The sequence below is a fragment of the Schistocerca gregaria genome, chromosome 10 (assembly GCF_023897955.1).
Source record: "Schistocerca gregaria isolate iqSchGreg1 chromosome 10, iqSchGreg1.2, whole genome shotgun sequence".
Lineage (NCBI taxonomy): Eukaryota > Metazoa > Arthropoda > Insecta > Orthoptera > Acrididae > Schistocerca > Schistocerca gregaria.
Window position 1 is genome coordinate 1,811,823 of NC_064929.1, and position 26,922 is coordinate 1,838,744.

The following is a 26,922-nucleotide window of genomic DNA, read 5'->3' on the forward strand; positions in this document are numbered from 1 at the left end:
GTATTCAATCCCGATGCAATTTCTGTGTTTCATCAACACTCTGATAGTCCACAGATTACAGAATGCCTGCAGATGTGCATTGGAAACTACCACTCGTCTTCCAGGGAACGATCAAAGTGTAGACTGTTTGAGACATTACTCCTGTGGAGGACAGTGTGCATGGTGACTGTTGTATTCAATCCCGATGCAATTTCTGTGTTTCATCAACACTCTGATAGTACACAGATTACAGAATTATACCAGACGTGCATCTGAAACTACTACTGGTCTTCCATGGAACGATCAAAGCGTAAACCGTTAGAGACATTACTGCCATGGAGGAAAGTGCGCATGGTGACTGTTGTATTCACTCTCGTTGCAATTTCTGTGTTTCATCAACATTTCTAAGTTCCACAGATTACAGAATGCCTCCAATTGTGCATCGGAAACTACTACTGGTCTTCCAGGGAACGATCAAAGCGTAGACTGTTTCAGACATTAAACCCATGGAGGAAAGTGCGGATGGTGACTGTAGTATTCAATCCCGATGCAATTTCTGTGTTTCATCAACACTCAGTTAGTCCACAGATTACAGAATGCCTCCAGATGCACATCGGAAACTACTACTGGTCTTCCAGGGAACGATCAAAGCGTAGACTGTTTGAGACATTACTCCCATGGAGGAGAGTACGCAAGGTGACCGTTGTATTCAATCCCGATGCAATTTCTGTGTTTCAACAACACTCTGATAGCCCACAGATTACAGAATATCTCCAGATGTGCATCGGAAACTACTACTGGTCTTCCAGGGAACGATCAAAGCGTAGACTCTTAGAGACATTACTCATATGGATGAAAGTGCGCATGGTGACTGTTGTATTCAATCCCGATGCAATTTCTGTGTTTCATCAACACCCTGATAGTCCACAGATTACAGAATGTCACCAGATGTGCATCGGAAACTACTACTGGTCTTCCAGGTGACGTTCAAAGCGTAAACTCTTTGAGACGTTACTCCCATGGAATGAGTTGCGCATGGTGAATGTTGTATTCAATCCCGATGCGGTTTCTGTGTTTCATCAACACTCTGATACTCCACAGATTACAGAATGCCTCCAGATGTGCATCGGAACCTTTTACTGGCCTTCCTGGGAACGTCCAAGCCTAGACTTGTTAGAGACATTACTCCCATGGAGGAAAGTGCGCATGGTGACTGTTGTATTCAATCCCGATGCAATTTATGTGTTTCATCAACACTCAGTTAGTCCAGAGATTTCAGAATGCCTCCAGATGTGCATCGGAAACTACTACTGGTCTTCCAGGAAACGATCAAAGCGTAGACTGTTTGAGACATTACTCCCGTGGAGGGAGATACGCATGGTGACTGTTGTATTCAATCCCGATGCAATTTCTGTGTTTCATCAACACTCAGTTAGTCCACAGATTTCAGAATGCCTCCACATGTGCATCGAAAACTACTACTGGTCTTCCAGGGAACGATCAAAGCGTAGACTGTTTGAGACATAACTCCCGTGGAGTAAAGTGCGCATGGTGACTGTTGTATTCAATCCCGATGCAATTTCTGTGTTTCATCAACACTCTGATAGTCCACAGATTACAGAATGCCACCTGATATGCATCGGAAACTACTACTGGTCTTCCAGGGAACGATCAAAGCGTAGACTGTTTGAGACATTACTCCCGTGGAGGGAAGTGCGCATGGTGACTGTTGTATTCAATCCCGATGCAAAATCTGTGTTTCATCAACACTCTGATAGTCAACAGATTACAAAATCCCTCCAGATGTGCATAGGAAACTACTACTGGTCTTCCAGGGAACGATCAAAGCGTAGACTGTTTGAGACATACCTCCCGTGGAGGAAAGTGCGCATGGTGACTGTTTTATTCAATCCCGATGCAATATCTGTGTTTCATCAACACTCAGTTAGTCCCACAGATTTCAGAATGCCTCCAGATGTGCATCGGAAACTACTACTGGTCTTCCAGGGAGCGATCAAAGCGTAGACTGTTTGAGACATTACTCCCGTGGAGGAGAGTGCGCATGGTGACTACTGTATTCAATCCCGATGCAATCTCTGTGTTTCATCAACAGTCTGATAGTCCACAGATTACAGAATGCCACAAGATGTGCATCGGAAACTACTACTGGTCTTCCAGGGAACGATCAATGTGTGGACTGTTTCAATCATTACACCATGGAGGAAAGTGCGCATGGTGACTGTTGTATTTAATCCCGATGCAATTTCTGTGTTTCATCAACACTCTGATAGTCCACAGATTACAGAATGCCTGCAGATGTGCATTGGAAAATACCACTCGTCTTCCAGGGAACGATCAAAGCGTAGACTGTTTGAGACATTACTAACATGGAGGAAAGTGCGCATGGTGACTGTTGTATTACATCCAGATGCAATTTCTGTGTTTCATCAACACCCTGATAGTCCACAGATTACAGAATGCCTCCAGATGTGCATCGGAAACTACTACTGGTCTTCCAGGGAACGATCAAAGCGTAAACTCTTTGAGACATTACTCCCTTGGAGGAAGGTGCGCATGGTAACTGTTGTATTCAATCCCGATGCAATTTCTGTGTTTAATCATCACTCTGATACTCCACAGATTACAGAATGCCTCCAGATGTGCATCGGAAACTACTACTGGTCATCCTGGGAACGATCTAAGCTTAGACTATTTCTGACATTACTCCCATTAAGGAAAGTGCGCATGGTGACTGTTGTATTCAATCCGGATGCAATTTCTGTGTTTCATCAACACTCTGATAGTCCACAGATTAAGGAATGCCACCAGATGTGCATCGGAAACTATCTACTGGTCTTCCAGGGAACGATCAAAGCGTAGACTGTTTGAGACATTATTCCGGTGGAGGAAAGTGCGCATGATGACTGCTGTATTCAATCCCGATGCAATCTCTGTGTTTCATCAACACTCTGATAGTCCACAGATTAAGGAATGCCACCAGATGTGCATCGGAAACTACTACTGGTCTTCCAGGGAACGATCAAACCGTAGACTGTTTGAGACATTACTCCCGTTTAGTAAAGTGCGCATGGTGGCTGTTGTATTCATCCCGATGAAATTTCTGTGTTTCATCAACACTCTGATAGTCCACAGACTACAGAATGCCACCAGATGTGCATCGGAAACTACTACATGTCTTCCAGGGAAGGATCAGAGCGTAGACTGAGTGAGACATTACTCCCGTGGAGGAAAGTGCGCATGGTGACTGTTGTATTCAATCTTGATGCAATTTCTGTGTTTCATCAACACTCTGATAGTCAACAGATTACAGAATGCCACCAGATGTGCATCGGAAACTACTACTGGTCTTCGAGGTAAGGATCAAAGCGTAGACTGTTTGAGACATACCTCCCGTGGAGGAAAGTGCGCATGGTGACTGTTTTATTCAATCCCGATGCAATTTCTGTGTTTCATCAACACTCTGATAGTCCACAGATTACAGAATGCCACCTGATGTGCATCGGAAACTACTACTGGTCTTCCAGGGAACGATCAAAGGGTGGACTGTTTCAGTCATTACTCCCACGGGGGAAAGTGCACATGGTGACTGTTGTATTCAATCCCGATGCAATTTCTATGTTTCATCAACACTTTGATAGTCCACAGGTTACAGAATGCCTCCAGATGTGCATTGGAAGCTACCACTGGTCTTCCAGGGAACGATCAAAGCGTAGACTGATTGAGACATTACTAACATGGTGGAGAGTGCGCATGGTGACAGTTGTATTCAATCCCGATGCAATTTCTGTGTTTCATCTACACTCTGATAGTCCACAGATTACTGAATGCCTCCAGATGTGCATCGGAAACTACTACTGGTCTTCCAGGGAACGATCAAAACGTAAACTCTTTGAGACATTACTCCCTTGGAGGAAGGTGCGCATGGTGACTGTTGTAATCAATCCTGATGCAATTTCTGTGTTTCATCAACACTCTGATACTCCACAGATTACAGAATGCCTCCAGATGTGCATCGGAAACTACTATTGGTCTTCCTGGGAACGATCTAAGCGTAGACTGTTTGAGACATTACTCCCGTGGAGGAAAGTGCGCATGGTGACTGTTGTGTACAATCAACATTTCTAAGGTCCACAGATTACAGAATGCCTCCAATTGTGCATCGGAAACTACTACTGGTCTTCCAGGGAACGATCAAAGAGTAGACTGTTTCAGACACTAAACCCATGGAGGAAAGTGAGGGTGGTGACTGTTGTATTCACTCCTGATGCAATTTCTGTGTTTCATCATTATTTCTAAGGTCCACAGATTACAGAATGCCTCCAATAGTGCATCGGAAACTACTACTGGTCTTCCAGGGAAAGATCAAAGCGTAGACTGTTTCAGACATTACACCCATGGAGGAAAGTGTGCATGGTGACTGTTGTATTCAATACCAATGCAATTTCTGTGTTTCATCAACACTCAGTTAGTCCACAGATTACAGAATGCCTCCAGATGCACATCGGAAACTACTACTGGTCTTCCAGGGAACGATCAAAGCGTAGACTGTTTGAGACATTACTCCCATGGGGGAGAGTACGCAAGGTGACCGTTGTATTCAATCCCGATGCAATTTCTGTGTTTCAAAAACACTCTGATAACCCACAGATTACAGAATATCTCCAGATCTGCATCGGAAACTACTACTGGTCTCCCAGCGAACGATCAAAGCATAGACTCTTAGAGACATTACTCATATGGATGAAAGTGCGCATGGTGACTGTTGTATTCAATCCCGATGCAATTTCTGTGTTTCATCAACACCCTGATAGTCCACAGATTACAGAATGTCACCAGATGTGCATCGGAAACTACTACTGGTCTTCCAGGTGACGTTCAAAGCGTAAACTCTTAGAGACATTACTCCCATGGAGGGAGTTGCGCATGGTGAATGTTGTATTCAATCCCGATGCGGTTTCTGTGTTTCATCAACACTCTGATACTCCACAGATTACAGAATGCCTCCAGATGTTCATCGGAACCTACTACTGGCCTTCCTGGGAACGTCCAAGCCTAGACTGTTAGAGACTTTACTCCCATGGAGGAAAGTGCGCATGGTGACTGTTGTATTCAATCCCGATGCAATTTCTGTGTTTCATCAACACTCAGTTAGTCCACAGATTTCAGAATGCCTCCAGATGTGCATCGGAAACTACTACTGGTCTTCCAGGAAACGATCAAAGCGTAGACTGTTTGAGACATTACTCCCGTGGAGGAGACTGCGCATGGTGACTGCTGTATTCAATCCAGATGCAATCTCTGTGTTTCATCAACAGTCTGATAGTCCACAGATTACAGAATGCCACCAATTGTGCATCGGAAACTACTACTGGTCTTCCAGGGAACGATCAAAGCGTAGACTGTTTGAGACATTACTCCCATGGAGGAGAGTGCGCATGGTGACTTCTGTATTCAATCCCGATGCAATCTCTGTGTATCATCAACACTCTGATAGTCCACAGATTTCAGAATGCCTCCACATGTGCATCGAAAACTACTACTGGTCTTCCAGGGAACGATCAAAGCGTAGACTGTTTGAGACATAACTCCCGTGGAGTAAAGTGCGCATGGTGTCTGTTGTATTCAATCCCGATGCAATTTCTGTGTTTCATCAACACTCTGATAGTGCACAGATTACAGAATGCCACCAGATATGCATCGGAAACTACTACTGGTCTTCCAGGGAGCGATCAAATTGTGGACTGTTTCAGTCATTACTCCTTGGAGGAAAGTACGCATGGTGACTGTTGTATTCAAACCCGATGCAATTTCTGTGTTTCGTCTACACTCTGATACTCCACAGATTACAGAATGCCTCCAGATGTGCATCGGAAACTACTACTGGCCATCCTGGGAACGATCTAAGCTTAGACTATTTGAGACATTACTCCCATTAAGGAAAGTGCGCATAGTGACTGTTGTATTCAATCCAGATGCAATTTCTGTGTTTCATCAACACTCTGATAGTCCACAGATTAAGGAATGCCACCAGATGTGCATCGGAAACTGCTACTGGTCTTCCAGGGAACGATCTAAGCGTAGACTGTTTGAGACATTACTCTGGTGGAGGAAAGTGCGCATGGTGACTGCTGTATTCAATCCCGATGCAATCTCTGTGTTTCATCAACACTCTGATAGTCCACAGATTAAGGAATGCCACCAGATGTGCATCGGAAGCTACTACTGGTCTTCCAGGGAACGATCAAACCGTAGACTGTTTGAGACATTACTCCCGTTTAGGAAAGTGCGCATGGTGGCTGTTGTATTCATCCCGATGAAATTTCTGTGTTTCATCAACACTCTGATAGTCCACAGACTACAGAATGCCACCAGATGTGCATCGGAAACTACTACATGTCTTCCAGGGAAGGATCAGAGCGTAGACTGAGTGAGACATTACTCCCGTGGAGGAAAGTGCGCATGGTGACTGTTGTATTCAATCTTGATGCAATTTCTGTGTTTCATCAACACTCTGATAGTCAACAGATTACAGAATGCCACCAGATGTGCATCGGAAACTACTACTGGTCTTCGAGGTAAGGATCAAAGCGTAGACTGTTTGAGACATACCTCCCGTGGAGGAAAGTGCGCATGGTGACTGTTTTATTCAATCCCGATGCAATTTCTGTGTTTCATCAACACTCTGATAGTCCACAGATTACAGAATGCCACCAGATGTGCATCGGAAACTACTACTGGTCTTCCAGGGAACGATCAAAGGGTGGACTGTTTCAGTCATTACTCCCACGGGGGAAAGTGCACATGGTGACTGTTGTATTCAATCCCGATGCAATTTCTATGTTTCATCAACACTTTGATAGTCCACAGGTTACAGAATGCCTCCAGATGTGCATTGGAAGCTACCACTGGTCTTCCAGGGAACGATCAAAGCGTAGACTGATTGAGACATTACTAACATGGTGGAGAGTGCGCATGGTGACAGTTGTATTCAATCCCGATGCAATTTCTGTGTTTCATCTACACTCTGATAGTCCACAGATTACAGAATGCCTCCAGATGTGCATCGGAAACTACTACTGGTCTTCCAGGGAACGATCAAAACGTAAACTCTTTGAGACATTACTCCCTTGGAGGAAGGTGCGCATGGTGACTGTTGTAATCAATCCCGATGCAATTTCTGTGTTTCATCAACACTCTGATACTCCACAGAATACAGAATGCCTCCAGATGTGCATCGGAAACTACTATTGGTCTTCCTGGGAACGATCTAAGCGTAGACTGTTTGAGACATTACTCCCGTGGAGGAAAGTGCGCATGGTGACTGTTTGTACAATCAACATTTCTAAGGTCCACAGATTACAGAATGCCTCCAATTGTGCATCGGAAACTACTACTGGTCTTCCAGGGAACGATCAAAGAGTAGACTGTTTCAGACACTAAACCCATGGAGGAAAGTGAGGGTGGTGACTGTTGTATTCACTCCTGATGCAATTTCTGTGTTTCATCATTATTTCTAAGGTCCACAGATTACAGAATGCCTCCAATTGTGCATCGGAAACTACTACTGGTCTTCCAGGGAACGATCAAAGCGTAGACTGTTTCAGACATTACACCCATGGAGGAAAGTGCGCATGGTGACTGTTGTATTCAATACCGATGCATTTTCTGTGTTTCATCAACACTCAGTTAGTCCACAGATTACAGAATGCCTCCAGATGCACATCGGAAACTACTACTGGTCTTCCAGGGAACGATCAAAGCGTAGACTGTTTGAGACATTACTCCCATGGAGGAGAGTACGCAAGGTCACCGTTGTATTCAATCCCGATGCAATTTCTGTGTTTCAACAACACTCTGATAGCCCACAGATTACAGAATATCTCCAGATCTGCATCGGAAACTACTACTGGTCTTCCAGCGAACGATCAAAGCGTAGACTCTTAGAGACATTACTCATATGGATGAAAGTGCGCATGGTGACTGTTGTATTCAATCCCGATGCAATTTCTGTGTTTCATCAACACCCTGATAGTCCACAGATTACAGAATGTCACCAGATGTGCATCGGAAACTACTACTGGTCTTCCAGGTGACGTTCAAAGCGTACACTCTTAGAGACATTACTCCCATGGAGGGAGTTGCGCATGGTGAATGTTGTATTCAATCCCGATGCGGTTTCTGTGTTTCATCAACACTCTGATACTCCACAGATTACAGAATGCCTCCAGATGTGCATCGGAACCTACTACTGGTCTTCCTTGGAACGTCCAAGCCTAGACTGTTAGAGACATTACTCCCATGGAGGAAAGTGCGCATGGGGACTGTTGTATTCAATCCCGATGCAATTTCTGTGTTTCATCAACACTCAGTTAGTCCACAAATTTCAGAATCCCTCCAGATGTGCATAGGAAACTACTACTGGTCTTCCAGGGAGCGATCAAAGCGTAGACTGTTTGAGACATACCTCCCGTGGAGGATAGTGCGCATGGTGACTGTTTTATTCAATCCCGATGCAATTTCTGTGTTTCATCAACACTCAGTTAATCCCACAGATTTCAGAATGCCTCCAGATGTGCATCGGAAACTACTGCTGGTCTTCCAGGGAGCGATCAAAGCGTAGACTGTTTGAGACATTACTCCCGTGGAGGAGAGTGCGCATGGTGACTGCTGTATTCAATCCCGATGCAATCTCTGTGTTTCATCAACAGTCTGATAGTCCACAGATTACAGAATGCAACCTGATGTGCATCGGAAACTACTACTGGTCTTCCAGGGAACGATCAAATTGTGGACTGTTTCAGTCATTACTCCATGGAGGAAAGTACGCATGGTGACTGTTGTATTCAATCCCGATGCAATTTCTGTGTTTCCTCAACACTCTGATAGTCCGCAGATTACAGAATGCCTGCAGATGTGCATTGGAAATTACCACTGGTCTTCCAGGGAACGATCAAAGCGTAGAGTGTTTGAGACATTACTAACATGGAGGAAAGTGCTCATGGTGACTGTTGTATTAAATCACGATGCATTTTCTGTGTTTCATCAACACTCTGCTGGTCCACAGATTACAGAATGCCTCCAGATGTGCATCAGAAACTACTACTGGTCTTCCAGGGAACGATCAAAGCGTAAACTCTTTGAGACATTACTCCCTTGGAGGAAGGTGCGCATGGTAACTGTTGTATTCAATCCCGATGCAATTTCTGTGTTTCGTCAACACTCTGATACTCCACAGATTACAGAATGCCTCCAGATGTGCATCGGAAACTACTACTGGTCATCCTGGGAACGATCTAAGCTTAGACTATTTGAGACATTACTCCCATTATGGAAAGTGCGCATAGTGACTGTTGTATTCAATCCAGATGCAATATCTGTGTTTCATCAACACTCTGATAGTCCACAGATTAAGGAATGCCACCAGATGTGCATCGGAAACTACTAGTGGGCTTCCAGGGAACGATCTAAGCGTAGACTGTTTGAGACATTACTCTGGTGGAGGAAAGTGCGCATGGTGACTGCTGTAGTCAATCCCGATGCAATCTCTGTGTTTCATCAACACTCTGATAGTCCACAGATTAAGGAATGCCACCAGATGTGCATCGGAAACTACTACTGGTCTTCCAGGGAACGATCAAAGCGTAGACTGTATGAGACACTACTCCCGTGGAGGAGAGTGCGCATGGTGACTGCTGTATACAATCCCGATGCAATCTCTGTGTTTCATCGACACTCTGATAGACCACAGATTACACAATGCCACCAGATGTGCATCGGAAACTACTACTGGTCTTCCAGGGAACGATCAAACCGTAGACTGTTTGAGACATTACTCCCGTGGAGGAAAGTGCACATGGTGACTGTTGTATTCAATCCCGATGCAATTTCTGTGTTTCATCAACACTCTGACAGTCAACAGATTACAGAATGCCACCAGATGTGCATCGGAAACTACTACTGGTCTTCCAGGGAACGATCAAACCGTAGACTGTTTGAGACATTACTCCCGTGGATGAAAGTGCGCATGGTGACTGTTGTATTCAATCCCGATGCAATTTCTGTGTTTCATCAACACTCTGACAGTCAACAGATTACAGAATGCCACCAGATGTGCATCGGAAACTACTACTGGTCTTCGAGGTAAGGATCAAAGCGTAGACTGTTTGAGACATACCTCCCGTGGAGGAAAGTGCGCATAGTGACTGTTTTATTCAATCCCGATGCAATATCTGTGTTTCATCAACACTCTGATAGTCCGCAGATTACAGAATGCCACCGGATGTGCATCGGAACCTACTACTGGTCTTCCAGGGAACGATCAAAGGGTGGACTATTCAGTCATTACTCCCACGGAGGAAAGTGCACATGGTGACTGTTGTATTCAATCCCGATGCAATTTCTGTGTTTCATCAACACTTTGATAGTCCGCAGATTACAGAATGCCTCCAGATGTGCATTGGAAGCTACCACTGGTCTTCCAGGGAACGATCAAAACGTAAACTCTTTGAGACATTACTCCCTTGGAGGAAGGTGCGCATGGTGACTGTTGTAATCAATCCCGATGCAATTTCTGTGTTTCATCAACACTCTGATACTCCACAGATTACAGAATGCCTCCAGATGTGCATCGGAAACTACTATTGGTCTTCCTGGGAACGATCTAAGCGTAGACTGTTTGAGACATTACTCCCGTGGAGGAAAGTGCGCATGGTGACTGTTGTATACAATCCCGATGCCATTTCTGTGTTTCATCAACACTCTGATAGTCCACAGATTTTAGAATGCCACTAGATGTGCATCGGAAACTACTACTGGTCTTCCAGGGAACGATCAAAGCGTAGACTGTTTGAGACATTACTCCCGTGGAGGACAGTGCGCATGGTGACTGTTGTATTCAATCCCGATGCATTTTCTGTGTTTCATCAACACTCTGATAGTCCACAGATTACAGAATGCCACCAGACGTGCATCTGAAACTACTACTGGTCTTCCATGGAACGATCAAAGCGTAAACCGTTAGAGACATTACTGCCATGGAGGAAAGTGCGCATGGTGACTGTTGTATTCAATCCCGATGCAATTTCTGTTTTTCATCAACAGTCTGATAGTCCACAGATTACAGAATGCCTCCAGATGCACATCGGAAACTACTACTGGTCTCCCATTTAACGATCAAAGCGTAGACTGTTTGAGACATTACTGCCATGGATGAATGTGCGCATGGTGACTGTTGTATTCAATCCCGATGCAATTTCTGATTTTCATCAACACTCTGATAGTCCACAGATTACAGATTGCCTGCAGATGTGCATTGGAAATTACCACTGGTCTTCCAGGGAACGATCAAAGCGTAGAGTGTTTGAGACATTACTAACATGGAGGAAAGTGCTCATGGTGACTGTTGTATTAAATCACGATGCAATTTCTGTGTTTCATCAACACTCTCCTGGTCCACAGATTACAGAATGCCTCCAGATGTGCATGGGAAACTACTACTGGTCTTCCAGGGAACGATCAAAGCGTAAACTCTTTGAGATATTACTCCCTTGGAGGAAGGTGCGCATGGTGAATGTTGTACTCAATCCCGATGCGGTTTCTATGTTTCATCAACACTCTGATACTCCACAGATTACAGAATGCCTCCAGATGTGCATCGGAACCTACTACTGGTCTTCCTGGGAACGTCCAAGCCTAGACTGTTAGAGACATTACTCCCATGGAGGAAAGTGCGCATGGTGACTGTTGTATTCAATCCCGATTCAATTTCTGTGTTTCATCAAAACTCAGTTCGTCCACAGATTTCAGAATGCCTCCAGATGTGCATCGGAAACTACTACTGGTCTTCCAGGGAACGATCAAAGCGTAGACTGTTTGAGACATTACTCCCGTGGCGGAAAGTGCGCATGGTGACTGTTGTATTCAATCCCGATGCAATTTCTGTGTTTCATCAACACTCAGTTAGTCCACAGATTTCAGAATCCCTCCAGATGTGCATAGGAAGCTACTACTGGTCTTCCAGGGAGTGATCAAAGCGTAGACTGTTTGAGACATACCTCCCGTGGAGGATAGTGCGCATGGTGACTGCTGTATTCAATCCCGATGCAATCTCTGTGTTTCATCAACAGTCTGATAGTCCACAGATTACAGAATGCAACCAGATGCGCATCGGAAACTACTACTGGTCTTCCAGGGAACGATCAAATTGTGGACTGTTTCAGTCATTACTCCATGGAGGAAAGTACGCATGGTGACTGTTGTATTCAATCCCGATGCAATTTCTGTGTTTCCTCAACACTCTGATAGTCCGCAGATTACAGAATGCCTGCAGATGTGCATTGGAAATTACCACTGGTCTTCCAGGGAACGATCAAAGCGTAGAGTGTTTGAGACATTACTAACATGGAGGAAAGTGCTCATGGTGACTGTTGTATTAAATCACGATGCAATTTCTGTGTTTCATCAACACTCTCCTGGTCCACAGATTACAGAATGCCTCCAGATGTGCATGGGAAACTACTACTGGTCTTCCAGGGAACGATCAAAGCGTAAACTCTTTGAGATATTACTCCCTTGGAGGAAGGTGCGCATGGTAACTGTTGTATTCAATCCCGATGCAATTTCTGTGTTTCGTCAACACTCTGATACTCCACAGATTACAGAATGCCTCCAGATGTGCATCGGAAACTACTACTGGTCATCCTGGGAACGATCTAAGCTTAGACTATTTGAGACATTACTCCCATTATGGAAAGTGCGCATAGTGACTGTTGTATTCAATCCAGATGCAATTTCTGTGTTTCATCAACACTCTGATAGTCCACAGATTAAGGAATGCCACCAGATGTGCATCGGAAACTACTAGTGGTCTTCCAGGGAACGATCTAAGCGTAGACTGTTTGAGACATTACTCTGGTGGAGGAAAGTGCGCATGGTGACTGCTGTATTCAATCCCGATGCAATCTCTGTGTTTCATCAACACTCTGATAGTCCACAGATTAAGGAATACCACCAGATGTGCATCGGAAACTACTACTGGTCTTCCAGGGAACGATCAAAGCGTAGACTGTATGAGACACTACTCCCGTGGAGGAGAGTGCGCATGGTGACTGCTGTATTCAATCCCGATGCAATCTCTGTGTTTCATCCACACTCTGATAGTCCACAGATTACAGAATGCCACCAGATGTGCATCGGAAACTACAACTTGTCATCCAGGGAACGATCAGACCGTAGACTGTTTGAGACATTACTCCCGTTTAGGAAAGTGCGCATGGTGACTGTTGTAATCAATCCCGATGCAACTCCTTTTTTTTCTTCTACACGCTGATATTGTTCAGAATACAGAATGCCATCAGATGTGCTTTGGAAACTACTACTGGTCTTCCAGGGAACGATCGAAGCGTAGACTGTTTGAGACATTACTCCCGTGGAGGAGAGTGAGCATGGTGACTGCTGTATTCAATCCCGATGCAATCTCTGTGTTTCATCAACACTCTGATAATCCACAGACTACAGAATGCCTCCAGATGTGCATCGGAAACTACTACTGGTTTTCGAGGTAACGATCAAAGCGTAGACTCTTTGAGACATACCTCCCGTGGAGGAAAGTGCGTATGGTGACTGTTTTATTCAATCCCGATGCAATTTCTGTGTTTCATCAACACTCTGATAGTCCACAGATTACAGAATGCCACCAGATGTGCATCGGTAACTACTACTGGTCTTCCAGGGAACGATCAAAGGGTGGACTTTTACAGTCATTACTCCCACGGAGGAAAGTGCACATGGTGACTGTTGTATTCAATCCCGATGCAATTTCTGTGTTTCATCAACACTTTGATAGTCCACAGATTACAGAATGCCTAAAGATGTGCATTGGAAACTACCACTGGTCTTCCAGGTAACGATCAAAGCGTAGACTGTTTGAGACATTACTAACATGGAGGAGAGTGGGCATGGTGACTGTTGTATTCAATCCCGATGCAATTTCTGTGTTTCATCAACACTTTGATAGTCCACAGATTACAGAATGCCTAAAGATGTGCATTGGAAACTACCACTGGTCTTCCAGGTAACGATCAAAGCGTAGACTGTTTGAGACATTACTAACATGGAGGAGAGTGGGCATGGCGACTGTTGTATTCAATCCCGATGCAATTTCTGTGTTTCATCAACACTCTGATAGTCCACAGACTACAGAATGCCACCAGATGTGCATCGGAAACTACTACTGGTTTTTGAGGTAACGATCAAAGCGTAGACTCTTTGAGACATACCTCCCGTGGAGGAAAGTGCGCATGGTGACTGTTTTACTCAATCCCGATGCAATTTCTGTGTTTCATCAACACTCTGATAGCCCACAGATTACAGAATGCCACCAGATGTGCATCGGTAGCTACTACTGGTCTACCAGGGAACGATCAAAGGGTGGACTTTTACACTCATTACTCCCACGGAGGAAAGTGCACATGGTGACTGTTGTATTCAATACCGATGCAATTTCTGTGTTTCATCAACACTTTGATAGTCCACAGATTACAGAATGCCTAAAGATGTACATTGGAAACTACCACTGGTCTTCCAGGGAACGATCAAAGCGTAGATTGTTTGAGACATTACTAACATGGAGGAGAGGGGGCATGGCGACTGTTGTATTCAATCCCGATGCAATTTCTGTGTTTCATCAACACTCTGATAGTCCACAGATTACAGAATGCCTCCAGTTGTGCATCGGAAACTACTACTGGTCTTCCAGGGAACGAACAACACGTAAACTCTTTGAGACATTACTCCCTTGGAGGAAGGTGCGCATGGTGACTGTTGTAATCAATCCCGATGCTATTTCTGTTTTTCATCAACACTCTCATACTCCACAGATTACAGAATGCCTCCAGATGTGCATCGGAAACTACTTCTGGTCTTCCTGGGAACGATCTAAGCGTAGACTATTTGAGACATTACTCCCATGGATGAAAGTGCGCATGGTGACTGTTGTATTCAATCCCGATGCAATTTCTTTGTTTCATCTACACGCTGATATTGTTCAGAATACAGAATGCCACCAGATGTGCTTTGGAAACTACTACTGGTCTTCCAGGGAACGATCGAAGCGTAGACTGTTTGAGACATTACTCCCGTGGAGGAAAGTGCGCATGGTGACTGTTGTATTCACTCCCGTTGCAATTTCTGTGTTTCATCAACATTTATAAGGTCCACAGATTACAGAATGTCTCCAATTGTGCATTGGAAACTACTACTGGTCTTCCAGGGAACGATCAAAGCGTAGACTGTTTCAGACATTACACCCATGGAGGAATATGCGGATGGTGACTGTTGTATTCAATCCCGATGAAATTTCTGTGTTTCATCAACACTCTGATAGTCCACAGATAACAGATTGAATCCAGATCTGCATCTGAAACTACTACTGCTCTTCCATGGAACGATGAAAGCGTAGACCGTTAGAGACTTTACTCCCATGGAGGAAAGTGCGCATGGTGACTGTTGTATTCAATCGCGATGCAATTTCTGTGTTTCATCAACACGCTGATAGTCCACAGATTACAGAATGCCTGCTGATGTGCATCGGAAACTACTACTGGTCTTCCTATGAACGTCCAAACGTAGACTGTTAGAGACATTACTCCCATCTTGGAAAGTGCGCATGGAGACTGTTGTATTCAATCCCAATGCAATTTCTGAGTTTCATCAACACTCAGTTAGTCCACAGATTTCAGAATCCCTCCAGATGTGCATCGGAAACTACTACTGGTCTTCCAGGGAACGATCAAAGCGTAGACTGTTTGAGACATTACTCCCATTGAGGAAGGTGCGCATGGTGAATGTTGTATTCAATCCCGATGCAGTTTCTGTTTTTCATCAACACTCTGATACTCCACAGATTACAGAATGCCTCCAGATGTGCATCGGAACCTACTACTGGTCTTCCTGGGAAAGTCCAAACCTAGACTGTTAGAGACATTACTCCCATGGAGGAAAGTGCGCATGGTGACTGTTGTATTGAATCCTGATGCAATTTCTGTGTTTCATCAAACTCAGTTATTCCACAGATTTCAGAATGCCTCCAGATTTGCATCGGAAACTTCTACTGGTCTTCCAGGGGACGATCAAAGCGTAGACTGTTTGAGACATTACTCCCGTGGAGGAAAGTGCGCATGGTGACTGTTCTATTCAATCCCGATGCAATTTCTGTGTTTCATCAACACTCTGATAGTCCACATATTACAGAATGCCACCAGATATGCATCCGAAACTACTATTGGTTTTCCAGGGAACAATCAAAGCGTAGACTGTTTGAGACATTACTCCCGTGGAGGCAAGTGCGCATGGTGACTGTTGTATTCAATCCCGATGCAATTTCTGTGTTTCATCAACACTCTGATAGTCAACAGATTACAGAATGCCACCACATTTGCATCGGAAACTACTACTGGTCTTCCAGGTAACGATCAAAGCGTAGACTGTTTGAGACATACCTCCCAAGAGGAAAGTGCTCATGGTGAATGTTTTATTCAATCCCGATGCAATTTCTGTGTTTCATCAACACTCAGTTAGTCCACAGATTTCAGAATCCCTCCAGATGTGCATCGGGAACTACTACTGGTCTTCCAGGGAACGATCAAAGCGTAGACTGTTTGAGACATTACTCCCACTGAGGAAGGTGCGCATGGTGAATGTTGTATTCAATCCCAATGCAATTTCTTTGTTTCATGTACACGCTGATATTGTTCAGAATACAGAATGCCACCAGATGTGCTTTGGAAACTACTACTGGTCTTCCAGGGAACGATCGAAGCGTAGACAGTTTGAGACATTACTCCCGTGGAGGAGAGTGCGCATGGTGACTGCTGTATTCAATCCCGATGCAATCTCTGTGTTTCATCAACACTCTGATAGTCCACAGACTACAGAATGCCACCAGATGTGCATCGGAAACTACTACTGGTTTTCGAGGTAACGATCAAAGCGTAGACTCTTTGAGACATACCTCCCGTGGAGGAAATTGCGCATGATGACTGTTTTATTCAATCCCGATGCAATTTCTGTGTTTCATCAACACTCTGATAGTCCACAGATTACAGAATGCCACCAGATGTGCATCGGTAACTAGTACTGGTCTTCCAGGGAACGATCAAAGGGTGGACTTTTACAGTCATTACTCCCACGGAGGAAAGTGCACATGGTGACTGTTGTATTAAATCCCGATGCAATTTCTGTGTTTCATCAACACTTTGATAGTCCACAGATTACAGAATGCCTAAAGATGTGCATTGGAAACTACCACTGGTCTTCCAGGGAACGATCAAAGCGTAGACTGTTTGAGACATTACTAACATGGAGGAGAGTGGGCATGGCGACTGTTGTATTCAATCCCGATGCAATTTCTGTGTTTCATCAACACTCTGATAGTCCACAGATTACAGAATGCCTCCGGTTGTGCATCGGAAACTACTACTGGTCTTCCAGGGAACGATCAAAACGTAAACTCTTGAGACATTACTCCCTTGGAGGAAGGTGCGCATGGTGACTGTTGTAATCAATCCCGATGCTAGTTCTGTTTTTCATCAACACTCTCATACTCCACAGATTACAGAATGCCTCCAGATGTGCATCGGAAACTACTACTGGTCTTCCTGGGAACGATCTAAGCGTAGACTATTTTAGACATTACTCCCATGGATGAAAGTGCGCATGGAGACTGTTGTATTCAATCCCGATGCAATTTCTTTGTTTCATCTACACGCTGATATTGTTCAGAATACAGAATGCCACCAGATGTGCTTTGGAAACTACTACTGCTCTTCCAGGGAACGATCGAAGCGTAGACTGTTTGAGACATTACTCCCGTGCAGGAAAGTGCGCATGGTGACTGTTGTATTCAATCCCGATGCAATTTCTGTGTTTCATCAACACCCTGATAGTCCACAGATTAGAGAATGCCTGCTGATGTGCATCGGAAACTACTACTGGTCTTCCTATGAACGTCCAAACGTAGACTGTTAGAGACATACCTCCCATCTAGGAAAGTGCGCATGGTAAATGTTGTATTCAATCCCGATGCAATTTCTGTGTTTCATCAACACTCAGTTAGTCCACAGATTTCAGAATGCCTCCAGATGTGCATCGGAAACTACTACTGGTCTTCCAGGTAACGATCAAAGCGTAGACTGTTTGAGACATTACTCCCATTGAGGAAGGTGCGCATGGTGAATGTTGTATTCAATCCCGATGCAATTTCTTTGTTTCATCTACACGCTGATATTGTTCAGAATACAGAATGCCACCAGATGTGCTTTGGAAACTACTACTGGTCTTCCAGGGAACGAACGAAGCGTAGACTGTTTGAGGCATTACTCCCGTGGAGGAGAGTGCGCATGGTGACTGCTGTATTCAATCCCGATGCAATCTCTGTGTTTCATCAACACTCTGATAGTCCACAGACTACAGAATGCCACCAGATGTGCATCGGAAACTACTACTGGTTTTTGAGGTAACGATCAAAGCGTAGACTCTTTGAGACATACCTCCCGTGGAGGAAAGTGCGCATGGTGACTATTTTACTCAATCCCGATGCAATTTCTGTGTTTCATCAACACTCTGATAGTCCACAGATTACAGAATGCCACCAGATGTGCATCGGTAGCTACTAGTGGTCTTCCAGGGAACGATCAAAGGGTGGACTTTTACAGTCATTACTCCCACGGAGGAAAGTGCACATGGTGACTGTTGTATTCAATCCCGATGCAATTTCTGTGTTTCATCAACACTTTGATAGTCCACAGATTACAGAATGCCTAAAGATGTGCATTGGAAACTACCACTGGTCTTCCAGGGAACGATCAAAGCGTAGACTGTATGAGACATTACTAACATGAAGGAGAGGGGGCATGGCGACTGTTGTATTCAATCCCGATGCAATTTCTGTGTTTCATCAACACTCTGATAGTCCACAGATTACAGAATGCCTCCAGTTGTGCATCGGAAACTACTACTGGTCTTCCAGGGAACGATCAACACGTAAACTCTTTGAGACATTACTCCCTTGGAGGAAGGTGCGCATGGTGACTGTTGTAATCAATCCCGATGCTATTTCTGTTTTTCATCAACACTCTCATACTCCACAGATTACAGAATGCCTCCAGATGTGCATCGGAAACTACTTCTGGTCTTCCTGGGAACGATCTAACCGTAGACTATTTGAGACATTACTCCCATGGATGAAAGTGCGCATGGTGACTGTTGTATCCAATCCCGATGCAATTTCTTTGTTTCATCTACACGCTGATATTGTTCAGAATACAGAATGCCACCAGATGTGCTTTGGAAACTACTACTGGTCTTCCAGGGAACGATCGAATCGTAGACTGTTTGAGACATTACTCCCGTGGAGGAAAGTGCGCATGGTGACTGTTGTATTCACTCCCGTTGCAATTTCTGTGTTTCATCAACATTTATAAGGTCCACAGATTACAGAATGTCTCCAATTGGGCATTGGAAACTACTACTGGTCTTCCAGGGAACGATCAAAGCGTAGACTGTTTCAGACATTACACCCATGGAGGAATATGCGGATGGTGACTGTTGTATTCAATCCCGATGAAATTTCTGTGTTTCATCAACACTCTGATAGTCCACAGATAACAGATTGAATCCAGATCTGCATCTGAAACTACTACTGCTCTTCCATGGAACGATGAAAGCGTAGACCGTTAGAGACATTACTCCCATCTTGGAAAGTGCGCATGGAGACTGTTGTATTCAATCCCAATGCAATTTCTGAGTTTCATCAACACTCAGTTAGTCCACAGATTTCAGAATCCCTCCAGATGTGCATCGGAAACTACTACTGGTCTTCCAGGGAACGATCAAAGCGTAGACTGTTTGAGACATTACTCCCATTGAGGAAGGTGCGCATGGTGAATGTTGTATTCAATCCCGATGCAGTTTCTGTTTTTCATCTACACTCTGATACTCCACAGATTACAGAATGCCTCCAGATGTGCATCGGAACCTACTACTGGTCTTCCTGGGAAAGTCCAAACCTAGACTGTTAGAGACATTACTCCCATGGAGGAAAGTGCGCATGGTGACTGTTGTATTCAATCCTGATGCAATTTCTGTGTTTCATCAACACTCAGTTAGTCCACAGATTTCAGAATGCCTCCAGATTTGCATCGGAAACTACTACTGGTCTTCCAGGGGACGATCAAAGCGTAGACTGTTTGGGACATTACTCCCGTGGAGGAAAGTGCGCATGGTGACTGTTCTATTCAATCCCGATGCAATTTCTGTGTTTCATCAACACTCTGATAGTCCACATATTACAGAATGCCACCAGATATGCATCCGAAACTACTATTGGTTTTCCAGGGAACAATCAAAGCGTAGACTGTTTGAGACATTACTCCCGTGGAGGCAAGTGCGCATGGTGACTGTTGTATTCAATCCCGATGCAATTTCTGTGTTTCATCAACACTCTGATAGTCAACAGATTACAGAATGCCACCACATTTGCATCGGAAACTACTACTGGTCTTCCAGGGAACGATCAAAGCGTAGACTGTTTGGGATACTACTCCCATGGAGGAAGGTGCGCATGGTGACTGTTGTATTCAATCCCGATGCTGTTTCTGTGTTTCATCAACACTCTGATACTACACAGATTACAGAATGCCTCCACATGTGCATCGGAAACTACTACTGGTCTTCCTATGAACGTCCAGACGTAGACTGTTAGAGACTTTACTCCCATGGTGGAAACTGCGCATGGAGACTGTTGTATTCAATCCCAATGCATTTCTGTGTTTCATCAACACTCAGTTAATCCACAGATTTCAGATTGCCTATAGATTTGCATCGGCAACTACTACTGGTCTTCCAGGGGACGATCAAATCGTAGACTGTTTGAGACATTACTCCCGTGGTGGAAAGTGCGCATGGTGACTGTTGTATTCAATCCCGATGCAATTTCTGTGTTTCATCAACACCCTGATAATCCACAGATTACAGAATGCCTCCACATGTGCATCGGAAACTACTACTGGTCTTCCTATGAACGTCCAGACGTAGACTGTTAGAGACTTTACTCCCATGGTGGAAACTGCGCATGGAGACTGTTGTATTCAATCCCAATGCATTTCTGTGTTTCATCAACACTCAGTTAGTCCACAGATTACAGAATGCCACCAGATGTGCATCGGTAACTACTACTGGTCTTCCAGGGAACGATCAAAGCGTAGACTGTTTGAGACATTATTAACATGGAGGAGAGTGCGCATGGCGACTGTTGTATTCAATCCCGATGCAATTTCTGTGTTTCATCAACACTCAGTTAGTCCACAGATTTCAGAATGCCTCCAGATGTGCATCGGAACCTACTACTGGTCTTCCTGGGAAAGTCCAAACCTAGACTGTTAGAGACATTACTCCCATGGAGGAAAGTGCGCATGGTGACTGTTGTATTCAATCCTGATGCAATTTCTGTGTTTCATCAACACTCAGTTAGTCCACAGATTTCAGAATGCCTCCAGATTTGCATCGGAAACTACTACTGGTCTTCCAGGGGACGATCAAAGCGTAGACTGTTTGAGACATTACTCCCGTGGAGGAAAGTGCGCATGGTGACTGTTCTATTCAATCCCGATGCAATTTCTGTGTTTCATCAACACTCTGATAGTCCACATATTACAGAATGCCACCAGATATGCATCCGAAACTACTATTGGTTTTCCAGGGAACAATCAAAGCGTAGACTGTTTGAGACATTACTCCCGTGGAGGCAAGTGCGCATGGTGACTGTTGTATTCAATCCCGATGCAATTTCTGTGTTTCATCAACACTCTGATAGTCAACAGATTACAGAATGCCACCACATTTGCATCGGAAACTACTACTGGTCTTCCAGGTAACGATCAAAGCGTAGACTGTTTGAGACATACCTCCCGTGGAGGAAAGTGCTCATGGTGACTGTTTTATTCAATCCCGATGCAATTTCTGTGTTTCATCAACACTCAGTTAGTCCACAGATTTCAGAATCCCTCCAGATGTGCATCGGGAACTACTACTGGTCTTCCAGGGAACGATCAAAGCGTAGACTGTTTGAGACATTACTCCCACTGAGGAAGTTGCGCATGGTAAATGTTGTATTCAATCCCGATGCAGTTTCTGTGTTTCATCAACACTCTGATACTCCACAGATTACAGAATGCCTCCAGATGTGCATCGGAACCTACTACTGGTCTTCCTGGGAACGTCCAAGGCTAGACTGTTAGAGACATTACTCCCATGGAGGAAAGTGCGCATGGTGACTGTTATATTCAATCCCGATGCAATTTCTGTGTTTCATCAACACTCTGATAGTCAACAGATTACAGAATGCCACCAGATGTGCATCGGAAACTACTACTGGTATTCCAGGTAACGATCAAAGCGTAGACTGTTTGAGACATACCTCCCGCGGAGGGAAGTGCGCATGGTGACTGTTTTATTCAATCCCGATGCAATATCTGTGTTTCATCAACACTCTGATAGTCCACAGATTACAGAATGCCACCAGATGTGCATCGGAAACTACTACTGGTCTTCCAGGGAACGATCAAAGCGTAGACTGTTTGAGACATTACTGCCGTGGAAGAGACTGCGCATGGTGACTGCTGTATTCAATCCCGATGCAATCTGTGTGTTTCATCAACAGTCTGATAGTTTACAGATTACAGAATGCCACCAATTGTGCATCGGAAACTACTACTGGTCTTCCAGGGAACGATCAAAGCGTAGACTGTTTGAGACATTACTCCCATGGAGGAAGGTGCGCATGGTGACTGTTGTATTCAATCCCGATGCAGTTTCTGTGTTTCATCAACACTCTGATAGTCCTCAGATTACAGAATGCCTGCAGATGTGCATTGGAAATTACCACTGGTCTTCCAGGGAACGATCAAAGCATAGAGTGTTTGAGACATTACTAACATGGAGGAAAGTGCTCATGGTGACTGTTGTATTAAATCACGATGGAATTTCTGTGTTTCATCAACACTCTGTAGTCCACAGATTACAGAATGCCACCAGATGTGCATCGGAAACTACTACTGGTCTTCCAGGGAACGATCAAAGCGTAAACTCTTTGAGACATTACTCCCTTGGAGGAAGGTGCGCATGGTAACTGTTGTATTCAATCCCGATGCAATTTCTGTGTTTCGTCAACACTCTGATACTCCACAGATTTCAGAATGCCTCCTGATGTGCATCGGAAAATACTACTGGTCTTCCAGGGAACGATCTAAGCTTAGACTATTTGAGACATTACTCCCATTATGGAAAGTGCGCATAGTGACTGTTGTATTCAATCCAGATGCAATTTCTGTGTTTCATCAACACTCTGATAGTCCACAGATTACAGAATGCCACCAGATGTGCATCGGAAACTACTACTTGTCTTCCAGGGAACGATCAAACCGTAGACTGTTTGAGACATTACTCCCGTTTAGGAAAGTGCGCATGGTGACTGTTTTATTCATTCCGAAAAAAATTTCTGGGTTTCATCAACACTCTGATAGTCCACAGACTACAGAATGTTACCAGGTGTGCATCGGTAACTACTACTGGTTTTCGAGGTAACGATCAAAGCGTAGACTCTTTGAGACATACCTCCCGTGGAGGAAAGTGCGCATGGTGACTGTTTTACTCAATCCCGATGCAATTTCTGTGTTTCATCAACACTCTGATAGTCCACAGATTACAGAATGCCACCAGATGTGCATCGGTAACTACTACTGGTCTTCCAGGGAACGATCAAAGGATGGACTTTTACAGTCATTACTCCCACGGAGGAAAGTGCACATGGTGACTGTTGTATTCAATCCCAATGCAATTTCTGTGTTTCATCAACACTTTGATAGTCCACAGATTACAGAATGCCTAAAGATGTGCATTGGAAACTGCCACTGGTCTTCCAGGGAACGATCAAAGCGTAGACTGTTTGAGACATTATTAACATGGAGGAGAGTGCGCATGGCGACTGTTGTATTCAATCCCGATGCAATTTCTGTGTTTCATCAACACTCTGATAGTCCACAGATTACAGAATGCCTCCAGATGTGCATCGGAAACTACTACTGGTCTTCCAGGGAACGATCAAAGCGTAGACTGTTTCAGACATTACACCCATGGAGGAATATGCGGATGGTGACTGTTGTATTCAATCCCGATGAAATTTCTGTGTTTCATCAACACTCTGATAGTCCACAGATAACAGATTGAATCCAGATCTGCAAATGAAACTACTACTGCTCTTCCATGGAACGATCAAAGCGTAGACCGTTAGAGACTTTACTCCCATGGAGGAAAGTGCGCATGGTGACTGTTGTATTCAATCCCGATGCAATTTCTGTCTTTCATCAACACTCTGATAGTCAACAGATTACAGAATGATACCAGATTTGCATCGGAAACTACTACTGGTCTTCCAGGTAACGATCAAATCATAGACTGTTTGAGACATACCTCCCGTGGAGGAAAGTGTGCATGGTGACTGTTTTATTCAATCCCGATGCAATCTCTGTGTTTCATCAACAGTCTGATAGTCCACAGATTACAGAATGCCACCAGATGTGCACCGGAAACTACTACTGGTCTTCCAGGGAACGATCAAAGCGTAGACTGTTTGATACATTACTCCCATGGAGGGAGGCGCGCATGGTGACAGTTGTATTCAATCCCGATGCAGTTTCTGTGTTTCATCAACACTCTGATACTCCACAGATTACAGAATGCCTCCAGATGTGCATCGGAAACTACTACTGGTCTTCCTATGCACGTCTAAGCGTAGACTGTTAGAGAAATTACTCCCATGGAGGAAAGTGCGCATGGAGACTGTTGTATTCAATCCCGATGTAATTTCTGTGTTTCATCAACACTCTGATAGTTAACAGATTACAGAATGCCACCAGATGTGCATCGGAACTACTACTGGTCTTCCAGGTAACGATCAAAACGGAGACTGTTTGAGACATACCTCCCGTGGAGGGAAGTGCGCATGGTGACTGTTTTATTCAATCCCGATGCAATTTCTGTGTTTCATCAACACTCTGATAGTCCACAGATTACAGAATGCCACCAGATGTGCATCGGAAACTACTACTGGTCTTCGAGGGAACGATCAAAGTGTGGACTGTTTCAGTCATTACTCCCATGGAGGAAAGTGCGCATGGTGACTGTTGATTTCAATCCCGATGCAATTTCTGTGTTTCATCAACACTCTGATACTCCACAGATTACAGAATGTCTCCAGATGTGCATCGGAAACTACTACTGGTCATCCAAGTAACGATCAAAGCATGGACTGTTTCAGACATTACTTCCGTGGAGGAAAGTGCGCATGGTGACTGTTGTATTCGATCCCGATGCAATCTCTGTGTGTCATCAACACTCTGATAGTCAACAGATTACAGAATGCCACCAAATGTGCATCGGAAACTACTACTGGTCTTCCAGGTAACGATCGAAGCGTAGACTGTTTGAGACATACCTCCGGTGGAGGAATGTGCGCATGGTGACTGTTTTATTTAATCCCGATGCAATTATTGAGTTTCATCAACACTCTGATAGCCCATAGATTACAGAATGCCAGCAGATGTGCATCGGAAACTACTACTGGTCTTCCAGGGAACGATCAAAGGGTGGACTGTTTCAGTCATTACTCCCATGGAGGAAAGTGCGCATGGTGACTGTAGTATTCGATCCCGATGCAATTTCTGTGTTTCATCAACACTCTGATTGTCCACTGATTACAGAATGCCTCCAGATGTGCATTGGAAACTACCAATGGTCTTCCAGGGAACGATCAAAGCGTAGACTGTTTGAGACATTACTAACATGGAGGCAAGTGCGCATGGTGACTGTTGTAATCAATCCCGATGCAATTTCTGTGTTTCATCAACACTCTGATAGTACACAGATTACACAATGCCTCCAGATGTGCATCGGAAACTACTACTGGTCTTCCAGGGAACGATCAAAGCGTAAACTCTTTGAGACATTACTCCCTTGGAGGAAGGTGCGCATGGTGACTGTTGAATTCAATCCCTATGCAATTTCTGTGTTTCATCAACACTCTGATACTCCTCAGATTACAGAATGTCTCCAGATGTGCATAGGAAACTACTACTGGTTTTCCTGGGAACGATCTAAACGTAAACTATTTGAGACATTACTCCCATGGAGGAAAGTTCGCATAGTGACTGTTGTATTCAATCCGGATACAATTTCTGTGTTTCATCAACACTCTGATGGTATACAGATTAAGGAATGCCACCAGATGTGCATCGGAAACTACTACTGGTCTTTCAGGGAACGATCATAGCATAGACTGTTTGAGACAACACTCCCCTGGAGGAAAGTGCGCATGGTGACTGCTGTATTCAATCTCGATGCAATCTCTGTGTTTCATCAACACTCTGATAGTCCACAGATTAATGAATGCCAGCAGATGTGCATCGGAAACTACTACTGGTCTTCCAGGTAAGGATCAAAGCGTAGACTGTTTGAGACATTACTCCCATGGAGGAGAGTGCGCATGGTGACTGCTGCATTCAATCCCGATGCAATCTCTGTGTATCATCAACACTCTGATAGTCCACAGATTACAGAATGCCACCAGATGTGCATCGGAAACTACTATTGGTCTCCCAGGGAACGATCAAACCGTAGACTGTTTGAGATATTACTCCCGTTTAGGAAAGTGCGCATGGTGACTGTTGTATTCAATTCCGATGCAATTTCTGTGTTTCATCAACACTCTGACAGTCCACAGATTAAAAATGCCACCAGACGTGCATCAGAAACTACTACTGGTCTTCCAGGGAACGATCAAAACGTAGACCGTTTGGGACCTTACTCCCGTGG